Raw genomic sequence first — 12,722 nt, forward strand, 5'->3', positions numbered from 1 at the left:
CAAGGCCCATTGCCAGAGCCTGCACTGAGGACATGCAAGTTGCCAGTATGGTGGGAGGGCAGTGGAAATTTGGGTTGAAGGATGGACTGAAGCTCCTTCAACTCTTCCAGTAAATCTTCATTGTCCTTCCCACAATGGGAGAAAGTGAGATGCAGAAGTATTAATGTGACTCAGCAAGTCAATGATAGAGTCAGTGGTGGAGCCTGTGCACACTGATCTCAATGCTGGGTCTTTAGCTACAAGACTGTCTAGTACAGGAGAGAGATTTATCTTCATGTTCAATGTTTTGTTTTTACTGTCATGCGTATTTAATATCCATCTAATAAATGACTAAATTCCATAGCTTGCACCACTGCAGCTATGAAACTATGCAATAACCCAGTGCCTCTTATCTTTGTTTCAGTTTTGGCTAATGACAGAGAGAGAAGAAACCTGCCCTTCGAACACAGGTAAATGGTCTCTACTGAAGTCACTGGGGTCTATGCAAATGCTCTTTAACGCATAGGTTGCCTATCTTTATTACTGGGTATATTATGTCTTAGAAACTATTATGTTATTTCTACTTCCATCAGGACTTACAGATTTAAAAAACCAAATTATTTAAAAAAACCCCTAGAATCTACCGGACAAAGGTGACAAATAAAAGACAAAAAGATGCTGTATGATACGGAGGTAAAGGAATAAGCTCCATATGCCTATATGCATTTAAGGGCAGATTTAGTAGGGAGGCAAAGAGGACTGTGACCCCTTAATTTATTTTACACCCTGTGTCACAGTGATGAGGGAAAGTTATTCCTGTCACCAACAGGCTGCATCCAAGCCTGACATGAGCTATCTGCTCTCCAGCGTCCTGTCTATCCCATCAGGTACCACTCAACATTTCTCAGCTTCAGTAAGTCCTTCTTCATTAAAGCTACAGAAGCTCATGATTTTAACACTGGTGGTTTCCCCAGGTTGAATCCTTGGTGTTGGTCAGAGGATGCTGTCACATATGTGTATGTCATTTACCGTGCAAACCTCAATTTTTTAAAGAGGCAGATGCAAAGTAAGTAGGAAAATTAAGACTACTGATCCACTCACAAAAGCCGTCTGTTTTAGATCATTACAGTATGTAACATCCTTGAGTGAAACTGAGTTATCATCCAAACCTGTAATTTTCAAGTAATCACTGAGTTTTGAGTGTTGTTACCATCAGTAGCCAGCATTTGAAAAGGAGGCAGCAGAGAGTTTCTATTAATATGCAATAAAAAATATTTTTCATTGATGGCACGTTTAAAAGCTGAAGCATCAGAGTCATACCTCGTGAATCCCTGTCTGCATCACTGGCAGCAGAGGGAACATGTAGCAAAGAAGGGAAAAAGTCTGATCATAAAAAATTACAGAGACACCGTGCGAGAGGCATAATACAGTAATTTGCAGGTTGGGATGAAAAACCATCAATGCTCAATTCTGCGTACTGAGCTATTATGTATAAGTTATTATTAACAGTATAATTGCTCAGCTCAGGTGCTGGTGGCAAGAGATGTCATATGATAAATATGCCTCTGCCATAACTCAATTCTCTTCACTCGTATTTGACTGAGGACAAATTAAGGTTGTTTATGTCTGGGAATGAATTTGGTGAAAACAGCCTATACCAAAGGGCCTGGAGAGCTGACAAGGTAGGGTAAGATGAACATAAATGTTTCACAGTGCAGACTATTCTTGACCCCTCATAGTAAACCTTTTGGTACAGGATTCAAATATGCAAGAGTCCAATGCACGTGCAATAGCACGGATTCTTTTTGTATGCGCCATCTTCACGTAACATTGAAACCACCGGCTCAACGTTCAGTATTGAAAACATGGAATAATTGTCACTTTAAATTTAACCTGTTGGAGCAGACACAATTCCATTGAGATGCTTACAATTCTTCAACCATTATCAACACTCAGTACAAAAACTGTCCTCTTCCTCATTATTTCAAAGCTAGATTGTTAAACATCTTAAACAGTTTTGGAGGAATAATAAAAAAGAAAAGATATCAACAAATCAACCTCATCTCCTTAAGTATCAGGGAGGAATGAATTTCCCTTGGTGCCTTCCACAATAGTCTGTTATCACGAAGGAGGGACTACGCTGGCTTGCTAAAAAGAAAAAAGGGAGGGAGGAGAATGCAGCCATTGGGGAAGCTCTAGCTCCCTAAATACATTTCCAGAGCAAGTTATTTGCAGTCTGTGTCTCGATCAGTCTAGGTACCCTTTGGAGAGGTTTCGCTCCAGATACATCAGTTCAGTTTTGCTGCTGTTACTCAGGAGTACCAAAATGCTCTGGTCTTTTCCATATGCCACAGGGAACCCAAAGTGCATTCCAGGAGCCAAATGCATGACTCAGATACTTCTTTCTTACTCCAGTGACCTGAAGTGCATACTGCTTATAGCGCTGCAAAACCAAACCTGTGACGGACTCAGCAAAAAGCTCTTCTGTTCAGTGGCAGAGGAAGCACGAGCGAAAAGTGGCTCTGCACGCTCAGCATGGCTACGCTACAGGTACGACTCTCCAGCGCCTGGCGCATTGCCGTGGTCTCGCTCTCGGCTACTTTGCGTACCCCTGAGAAGTGTGGGTGTCTCTGCTCAGGGCTGGCCTGGCCACCCGACTCTGTTTACAAGGGCCTGTAAAAGGAGCCCAGGAGGACAGGGCAGCAGCATCCTGGTGGTGCACAGTCCCGTCGCCTCACGACGTGTCAGTGAGGAACGAGCCAAGTTAACCCCGCTGCAGAGGTGCCGAAGCACAGCCTCCTCTTCGGCCTGCCTTCTGTTGGAACCCCGAGCGGGGTTCAGCTCTCCGACCGGGGCCCGGCAGACGGCCGGCCCGCCTCCCAGGCCCGTGGGCCGGGGCTGCCGCGGGCAGAGCGGCGCCTTCAGCCCCCCCCCCGCCCCCCCGTGCCCGGGGCAGCCCCGCGCCCCCGCCTGGGGGAGTCCCGGGGGCAGGTCCGCGCCCCCGCCCCGCGGGGTGCCCCGCGGCAGCCTCGCCGGAGCCCCGCGGGGCCGCTCCCCCCCCGGGCGGGGCGGCGCAGCCTCCCCCGCGCTCCCCCCCGCGGCTGGGCGGCGCGGCCCGGCGCTGCCCGCGGCCCGCAGCGCGCCGGGCCGGCGGCGGCCACCCGCCGCCCGCCGCTTCCAGGAAGCCGCCCCCCCAGCCGGCCCTCGCCCCGGCCGCGCCGCGCCGTCTGGGGCCGCCGCCGCCCCGCGGGCTGCCGGCGCGGGGCCGGGGAGCGGCGCGGGGGGGGCCCGGCGGCTGGCAGCGCGCCCGCCGCGGCCGTGCCCTCGGCTGCCGGCCACCGTGGGCGGCCCTGCGGCTCTCCCAGCTCGGGCGGCGGCCCGGGGGGGGGTCCCCCTCCTCGTCCGCAGCCCGCCCCAGCAGCGCGGGGGGATCCGCTCTCTGTGAGCGGCTCATGCCGGGGGAGAGGGCTGCTGCCCTGCGATAAGTAACCCCGCCCCAACGTAAAGGCAGGGGTATGGGCCTACAGGGGAAAGAGGGAGTGGGGAGGGGCAGACAAGGGCTTGTTCTGCAGCATTGCTGTAATGTAATTACACCCGATTCAAATGAGCAGTGTTTCCTACTGAAAAATAATCACTATTGTTACCCCCGAGCTCCGCTCTTCTGGATCGCCTGATCTATACGTTTAAAATGTCAAGCCCAGTGTAGGAGCAAAGACTCAAAAAATCTAATTCTCAGTCTAAAAGAAAATCCTTTTAGAGAGAGAGAGAGTGTGTGTGGCTGGCTGGCTTTCTGCGGTGCTGAGAACCTACAGCTCCCATATGAAAATCTGCTCATAATGCTTCCATGTTTTATTTCTCCCTTCTACAGGATCTGTCCATTGTTGTTCTTGTCTGGATCCATCACTAACTCAATCTGAGTCCACGGTAAACTTGTGAATCTGTCTCCCCAAGCCATCCAAGGTGTTGGGGCTGTTATCCCTGCTTCAGAGAAAGGGAACTGAAACATGCCCAAGGTCACCCAAGGAAATCTGCACTAGATTAGCACCTGAATCATTCATTCTGCTCACAGAAATGCTAATTTCATCAACCAACATCACAGCAGAGCCTTGAATGATACGGCTGTATGGAAGATGTAGGTATTTCTGGTGTTGGTCCTACTCCATTAAGCTCAGTGGTAAATTTCATTGGCAGTGGAATGAGATCTAACCAAATATTTTCTTTGGGTTTGGTTCTCTCTTCATTAATGTTGTTTTATGTAGAACTGATGTAAGCAAGAGAAGAGTTAGACTTTTTATTTATTTAATTCTTTCATAAAATATTTTTTGAATTATTGTGGAATTATTCAACAAACATGCTGATTTCTCGTAACAGACTGGGATATCTCAAATGAATGTCATAAACTTTTTTGTGTGTGTGCAATCCTTTATTTCTGCATTCTTTACAGCAGGAGTAGGAGATAACGGAGCTGGAATGACCTTCTTGATTGTTCATGTTAGTTCTCTGTGTCAAGCAGGATAAAACTCCAGCTAATCCTGCCATAAATTTAGGTATTCCTAATCCTTCAGTATTCCCACTTTTCTTCAGGCATTAGGCATGTAATCAGTCCTGTGCCAAAAAAAAGAATATTAAAGAAAAAGTTGGGACTGTAAGCAGCTATAAAAAATGAAAAAAAAGGTACAAGCTGCCCAGTATTGCTCAAGTTCAGATGGTTTTAATAGCTCTCCCCTCTAACCTGTCTGGCTCTGCGCTCCCTTAGCACAGGAAAATTTGTATTTGGGAGCATCCAGAGATCTCTCTTGGGGCTGTTTACATGGCTCAGTACTCTTAATACAGTGGTATAGCGGTGCTTTGCCCCCCCTTATTGCAGTGTCCATTAAAGGTTTATATCTCTGCTCTTTGTAAGTACGGTAGAATTGGACAACTACCCCCAGCTAATGCATGGGGCTAGTGAGAAAAGGGAGCTAGCCGTGACGTTTGGAGTTAAGAGTGTGGCTAAACATATCCGCTTGGGATCTAAATAGAAAACAGTGGTTCAAGCGAGAGGGGACCTTTTGAGAACTGCTGCCTCACGAGCAGGGGCCCAGTTTTAAGATGGGCTGCTTCTTGTAAAGGTGTGCATTCTCCCTTCTTCCCTGTGGAGCTGCGGTGGGGGAGTCTGCCCTGCAGTCCTCCAGCCAGAGCTGCCGTAGGGACAGGAACTGCTCTACAGGACATGGAAATCAATAGGGAGGACAGGGCACGTAGCTTGTAGTGAGGGAGTGGGTAGAAGGAAGCAGGGCTCAGAGCAGCTTCTCCAAAATAAAAGAAGAACTAACGCTGCTTTGGGGAGGGAAAACATATGGGCGGTGGATGTCCCCGCTCCTAATAGCGAGTGGAAAATGCATTCCTGTCAACCTGCACAGTGGTATTTCGCTATGGTCTGCTTCACGGCTGTTATACCCCTTTCCTGATGCCTTATCGGTAATTGGTGTTATGTGATCCCTTGCAAGAGTAACATTTCTGCTTCCTTCCCCCTTCTTCCTAGCTTGTGTTGAGTTTGTTCTTTCCTCTCCTGCTTAGCCCATGGCTTATATTACTGATATGCTTAAAGAAGTGAGTTCATTTTTCCTCTTCTAGGTTGTATTTATTTCTTCAGGAGTTATCAGTTTGATGTATGTACACATTATGAAGTGCTGCACTTCTTGGCGAGTGTTTTGCTGGGAGAGTCTGTTATTCTTGCTGTGGCTTGAAAGGGCTTGGGGGGGGGTGTAATTTTTTTATTATTAAAGAAAAGACAACAAAAGGAAACCAACCTCAGCCTATGAAACTTCTCCAACACAGTGAACTTGGTGATCAGAATTGCTAAACAGCCACTCCGTTTAACAACAGTCTCAGAATTATCCAAGTGAACAGTGAAAATCAGGCTAGCTATTGGTACAACAAACTGGTGGTTATTTTCAAGGCATCTCCCTTTTCTCAGGTAGCAGGGAACTGGAAACTGGAAGCCAGTGCAGGGTGTCAACAGTATACGTGTGACTGCTGCACACTCAGAAAAGGCCCAGCGACTGCAATTCTCATTCTAAGTTAGGTATGCTACATAGAGATTCTTGCTGTCCCGTGGACATGTCAGCATGGCACAGGAGACTCACAGGCAGACTTTGGCTCGCCATCCTTTTTTCTCTAGGGTGGGAGGATCCAAAGAAAAGGACCTGTAGGGTTTTGAATGGGAGCTGTCGAGGAGCGTACAGGCAGAATCCAAGGTGAAGTGCAGCCACTGTTCCCAGCTCTGGGCTGGAGTGGTGGTCAATGCCTCTCACTGCACATTTCTAGATAATCAGGTCTGCCTGCTTGAGTATCTGTGGGCTCTCCCATCACAGCCATCCCTGTTCTGCTGGCCTGTTTGAAGCCAACTTGGGGAACCACCTCTGTGCACCACAGGCACAAAGATGTTGGCCTGGCCTTACCACCAAGGGGTGTTTTCTCCCCCTGGGAATGCTCTATGAACCATATATCTGGCATGTCTTTCTGGCTGATGTGGAGGCTTTACAAGCAAGCCAGCTGCTGTGAGGAGGCCACAGCCACACAGCTCCCAACTTTGGTTTTTGTAAACACCAAAATAGACAATGGGGAGAAAAATAGAAATAAACAAGCTGGCTGCTTTTGATTAGGAGCAACCTTTCTTCAGTCTGCACTAAAAGCACTCATGTTTGCTTAACAGTACAAATAATTAATCATGTGAAAGTGGATTCCTGGACCACAATAAGATAGCAGGACCTTTTACTTGCTCCCACAGATCCATTGCTGGTGGGTTCCACTAGTATCTTGCTGGCATTCTCTGGGGGATGAAGCCTGTAGAAATGTACGGGGATTAGTGAAATGTTTCCTTTGTCATCAGGCAGTTCTGGATCAGGCCCACTGTGCGAGTTTCCCTGTTGTCTCCAGTCTGTGGGAGGTTGCTCCCTTTTGTGCTTGGGTGCTGCTAAAATAAGATTATGGGACTCTCTGTAAATCCATGAATGAAAATGATCAGCCTGACTGGCCTTAGGGACAGTGGTTTTATGCCTCAATCCTATGGCTGCACGCTGATTTTCACACTTGGCAGCAAAGCATATCTCTTCTTTGCTTAGCAAACAGTGGGTTATATCTGGCGTAAAAACAAGCATCATCTGGAAGTTCTACCAAGGGCCTATGAAATTAGGGTTTCTTGACTGTAGTCCCAGCTTCTCTACCAACTCCCCATGGGCCTCAGTTTGTGCACCTGTAGAGTGGGGATAGACATCCATATGTGCCTTACAGGAATGAATAGTGTGATGTTTGACTGAGAAATGTCTGTGCTACGAGATGCTCAGATGAAGGATGTAGTTGTGAACAGTTCTTACTGCTCTTATTAGACCCTGCTAACAGAAGGGAGAAATGGTTCTCTGCTGCCTTGCTTTAAATGGGGCAGAGTGTGAGGCACAGATACAAATGAAAACTGTTCAGGTTGTTTCTTTCTTCTTTTCCCCTGCAGAGAACCTGGCCCTGATTCTGCTGTCATGCTGGTGTGGAAGAGCAATTCAACTGGTGTCAGAGGATTTCCATTGACATAAATCTAGTGTAAGCAGGAGTATCATGGGGCTCTATATTGGACATTTTCCACTTTCCATGGGGCTCTATATTTGACATTTTCCACTTTCCAGGGGGAACGTGTGGACTTCTCTCAAGCAGACAAACCTCAACAGGCTGCTTCTTTGTCCTTGCCCTTAATGTTTCTTCTATTTGCCTATGTTATGTAACGGTGTAAATTTCAGAATTCTATTCCATAAATGCAAATGGAGGTGGGCATTAAAATAAGCCATAGCGAAACATTTTAGAGAGACTTTTCCACTTGCCACTGATAATCCCTTGCAAATTGGCAATAATATATGTATTTTGCTATCCATAGGCAGGCAGCTTTGCTAGTTATTTATCATGATTGATAGTGATAATTTTATTAATTAATTTCATAGCATTTTGAAGTGTTGCAAACTTCCTGCAGAATGAACAAGCCCCTACTCTGAGGAACTTTGCAGCAAAGGTATGTCTGATAAAGAATATTGAATTAGACTGAGATGTGAGTACATAAGGTCAAGCTTGCTATTCTGCTTTCATACAACTTCTCCAGAAACTCCCACGATAATAAATAATAATGATTACCTAATTAACTGTAAGGCATAATAGCAGCTTTCATCCAAGATCTTAAGAACTCTTTGAAAGGTGGATTTTGCAAATGTAGAACTGCAGCGCAAGGATGAACAGCTTGATTTCTATCAGACAATGTGGAACTTGCCAAAGGGATACACAGGGGAGTGTGTAGCAAAAAGGGATTGAATTCGTGCTTCTTGCAGCACTGCCCAGTGCCTCATTTTTGTGGGTGGCTGTGCCACACAGTTCACACAGTCGCCAGACATCCTTCCCGCAGTGTGCCTTCTTGTCTGCCTTTCTTTTTTATGTGACCCAGAGCACTGGGTAGTGTCTTTCAGGCATATCTTTGAGACAGGTACTCCTAGAAACTTAAATCTGGCTGTAGAGATATTTTTCTTCTGAACAAGAGGGTTGTGTTCTCAGCACTCAGGGAGCAGCCTCACAGGATGACCTTACACCTGAAAACTGCAAGATCAGAAAGGTTCTGAGCATGATGTGCACTGCTGGCAAATGCACAGCTCACACACAGTCACGCATGCAGGCAACAATGTGTAGAGTTATCTTGAAAGGTTTGCAGGATTAGAAGAAAATATGTACTGCTGGTCGCCTTCTAGACCATTCTGGTTTTTTTAAAAAGACATGTGGAAGCAGCTTCACTAATACAAATATATTTACTGCAGGTTTTCCCTCCCCCTCGTCATTTCTGCCAAAAGAAGTGGAGAGCTGTGGTCAATGGCATCACTGAAGGACATGTGGGCTGACAGACAGTAAGTTTGCTACAGCAAATATTGCAGTCTTTTCCAACAGAGGCAAAACAAATCACATGTTGTCAGTGGTACTGCAGGTCAAGCATGAAGTTTTGCCAGCTCCCCCAGTCTGAGCAGAAACCAAAATCCAAGCAGTGAAGGGACACAGAAAAAATGGCTGACTGACTAGCTGCCTGCCCAGAGCTGCCTGTTTAATTTAGTTACCTGCTTATGTCTGTTTTTCTATACTTTTTTTTTTTAACACACACAGTCCCCCAGTTTTTTATTATTATAGTGAAGAGTTTCAGTCTGTGCCCAGCACCAAAGCTGTCCCCATGGTGATACGTATTGGACACCATTTTTTTCCTTCCCTTCTTATCAATTTATTGCATATAGTATCCCAACTCAGCTCAGTGCAGATTTGAAACCATTACCTTATGCCCAATGATTTCATGCTGTCTGGGAGGAGCAAGAGTAGAGAACACCCTTAATCCCTCTTCCTCGTGGCCAAAGGGGTAAAAGATGAAGGGCAGTGCAAATGAGAAAGTTGGTCTCAGCTGAGACCCTCTTCTCCCTGCTTCATCTCTCTCCCTTCATGTATCTCCTGTCCCTTCTCTTCCCTTCTGCTGTGTTTCTTGCTCTCTGACCTGTGCTGTAGTGTGTCGCTGGTGGCCTCACTCTCTTCTCCCCTGCCACTCCTCTCTGTCTGGGGCAAGGTGCTTGAGAGACTAGGGGCCCCATACAACTGACAGAGAAGCCTTTGGAGTTGTTCCTCCTCTTTCCAGCTGTGAATATGGCCCAGGGGGCTTCTAATCACTTTAATTCATTCCGCACACGAGGCAAGCAGCAAAAGCTCACAACGGGAAAGAGAGGGAGAGAACTGGCAGAGGAAGAAATGGATGGGAGGAGAGAGATGGGTTTCCCTCTGTATCCATGAAGCTGGAGACTTCCCTGTTTGGGAAATGAAGGCCCTCTGACCCATGGAGTCTGTTCCCTCCAGTTCAGACAATGTGCAGATGTTCTGCCAGGCCTTCCTGCACCCGTTCTGTAGCTATAAAGCCTTTGCATTAAATTCTGTTGGGTCAGCTCCTTCCCAAAGACATGCAATTCACATAAGAAACAAAAGCACTTTGCAGTGCTGGAGCTGTTCATTCCTCGGGAAGTCCTAGAACTTCATGGGTGGAAGGTAGAGACTGTCCAGGAGACTTTAGGAAAGCCATTTGTCTCCCAAATAATCTGGGGCAAGAAAGCAGAAAGTAGGATCAGACTCACCTACAAGAGCAAGAATTTGGAAATATACTGGGGAAGTAAGAGAGGTTAGGGCTGGGAGGGCAAAAACATTCTGAAGAGGCCTGAGCTAAGGTGAGTGCCTAGAGGTTTCTAGCATTGTACCGAGTTAGTACTTCATGGTGTTGTGCAAAGTTGAAGGGCAGGAGAGGAGCTTTGAATGGCCCCATTTGCAACTTGTATCTCCTCTTCTTCTCTCCCTGTGGGGGTCCTTGGCATACCAGTCAAATGCATGGAGAGCAGCTATCTTGGGTCTTACTAACCTGTGCCAAGAAAAGGGATAATGATGGTATGAGCAGGGTATGTATGGGGACGGTTTGCTCTGCTCAGTGAGACAGATACATCAGTTGACAACTAAGAACAGAAGAACATCCTCTACGTGTGTGTGTCTAGCAACAATGGCGTAAGAAAAAGGCAAATATTTCTAGACTGGCATTATTTGGTAGAATTCCTAGGGTCATCTGTGGAGAAGGGTGGGAAGAAGCTGTAGAATTAAAGAATAATGTGTACCTGGGAACCCAGCACACCATTTTACAAGGAAGCAGGCCCTCTTAGAGGGGCTGTGCAAATGCTTCCAGCTTCCTGATCTGTATGGAGAGCCTTAATTTGAGAGCTTTCTTGGGGGCTGAAGTCTCATGGCTGTGTTGCTAGCACCTGTGGGAGCCTGGAAGAGCTGTATGTGTTAGATGTAAAAAGTTTTCAAGGTGCAACAGGCCCAGAAATGCTTCTCTCCATGCATGCATAAGATACTGTGATTAAAAATGCTCCCACAGAGAGGAAAAGAAAAACAACAGCCCAGGAACTCCTTGAAGAAAGATATTTATGTCCTAAGTTGTAAAACTAGCCAAGCTCCCCAAAGAAACAGCAGTAACAGAATTTAGTTGTTGGAACCCAAAGATGCATTGTTCTGATTTAATAATTAATGTGGAGTTAATTGAGGCTTTTACTGAACTGAAACAGGATAAGAGAAACCCGCCAGTCTGGACGCCATGGTTCTCTGAGAACAAGTTCATTCTGTTCCCCTGTGACGCCCTCCCCACTCCCTCTGCTGCACGCCGCTCCTCCTTTCTTTTCCTCCCCAAATGGGTGTGGAGCGTGAGCACTTCTGCTGTTCGGTACACAAAACAAGGAGGCAGGGAAGATGGCCACATAGGCATCTGGGTGTGGGGAAGGGGAGAGCTATGAGAGAACCAAGTCTGGTGGTGAATGGAGCTTTCCTCCTTCCCTCTCCTGGGCCATTGTTTGACAGGGATTTTCCATATATGCACTGACTTGGGAATTACTGAGCCATGCAGCAGTCACAAAGAATGCCTCCAAAAGGCAGCAAAACGGAGAGACAGACAGGGAGAAGCTGGCTCCATGTTATCTTTAAGAAAGTAAATAATGACATGGGTTTATGGCTTACGATTTAGTGCTTTAGAAATTGAGTCACACAGAATGTATCCAGAACAAAATGGCTTTTAACCCCTTGGAGTCTGTGCAATGTGAATAAATACTTCTCAGGTTTGTGGGGAAAAATGGCAAAATTTTGGTGTCAGGGTTGTTAGTTACTAGGGAATTGGAATGATCAGAGAACATTTCAGATTAGGGCATGGCTGCTAGTTTTTAGATCCTCTGCAAGAAAGGCTGGAGTGGCCTTTATCTTATTGTAATCAGTAGAAGTCTTTATACCTATTTCAAGAACCTTTGGATGAGAATTTATCAGCCTATGATGAAGGAAGAGCTGTTTATAATATTATTTCTGATTATAACAGTATTGGGGGAACATGAGGTGCTAGGACAGATGAGTCTTGGAGTAGATCTGCCCTAAATTCTCGCCCATGCAGTCTCCAGCCCTGGGTTTATGTTTCCTGGAAGAATGCAGCCTTCTTTTCAGCCTGCTGGCATATTACGGTATGTTAGTAGAGAGGTGAGGGAGTCCTGCTGATACGGAAGGGGTCAAAGAAGTGTTTCTGAGAAGCAGTGGCTCCTCTCTCTTGATTCTCCTTTCCTTCCTTTCACCCCCTCCTGTGTGGGGCTCCTGCTACTTTCATTCCACTCATCGTCATCTACTTAGAAACTGGAGGAACAGCAACAACTGTTGGAAGTCCATGAGACTGTGACCGCTTAGCAGTTTGCAAAACAGACCTTGAATATTACCCCCAAAACTATAAGCCCTGCAACTCCAAGCCACCAGTGGTGTATGGTGTGGGAGGTTCAAACTCTTCTGTCCCAAGGACTTGCTCTGGAGATAGCTGAGCTTCTGAGATCCCATTAAGCCTTCTCAGCACAATCCCTCTTACAGGATGACGGATAGTCAAGGGAACCCAAGGAAACTAGGGAGACCCTACTATTTAGCCACGTCTTTCTCTTTTTTACTAGGTTTGGTGAGGAGAAGGGAAGCAGGGGCACTGGCTGGGACTCAAGACTGAACTGGATTTTTGTTCAATAAGCTTTCATGCACATGCAAAATCAAGTTTATTTACAAACACTGAAAATGTTTTACCTCCTTCCTTGTCCCCATCCTGTTATTCAAGTGGTTTATTAGGGAGGTCACATCATGGTGGCTAGAAGAATTACTCCAGCAAT

At 46.6% G+C, this 12,722-nt stretch overlaps 1 protein-coding gene across 6 annotated transcripts in view; it reads left to right on the forward strand.

Moving 5' to 3' along the window:
- The first annotated feature begins 2,412 nt into the window (after positions 1 to 2,412).
- The window catches only part of SAMD11 (sterile alpha motif domain containing 11), a 192,805-nt gene continuing 182,495 nt past the window's right edge, over positions 2,413 to 12,722 (forward strand). For 4 of the 6 annotated variants that reach the window (XM_072883832.1, XM_072883831.1, XM_072883829.1 and 1 more), the window contains exons 1-5: positions 2,414 to 2,529; positions 3,848 to 4,111; positions 7,469 to 7,554; positions 7,947 to 8,014; positions 8,802 to 8,888. The gene's annotated coding sequence lies outside the window, so the exon portion shown is untranslated. Of the gene's footprint in view, positions 2,530 to 3,847; positions 4,112 to 7,468; positions 7,555 to 7,946; positions 8,015 to 8,801; positions 8,889 to 12,722 lie in introns of all 6 variants that reach the window. The other 2 variants (XM_072883837.1, XM_072883830.1) reach the window with 2 other exon arrangements.

The sequence above is a fragment of the Ciconia boyciana genome, chromosome 19 (assembly GCF_034638445.1).
Source record: "Ciconia boyciana chromosome 19, ASM3463844v1, whole genome shotgun sequence".
NCBI lineage: Eukaryota > Metazoa > Chordata > Aves > Ciconiiformes > Ciconiidae > Ciconia > Ciconia boyciana.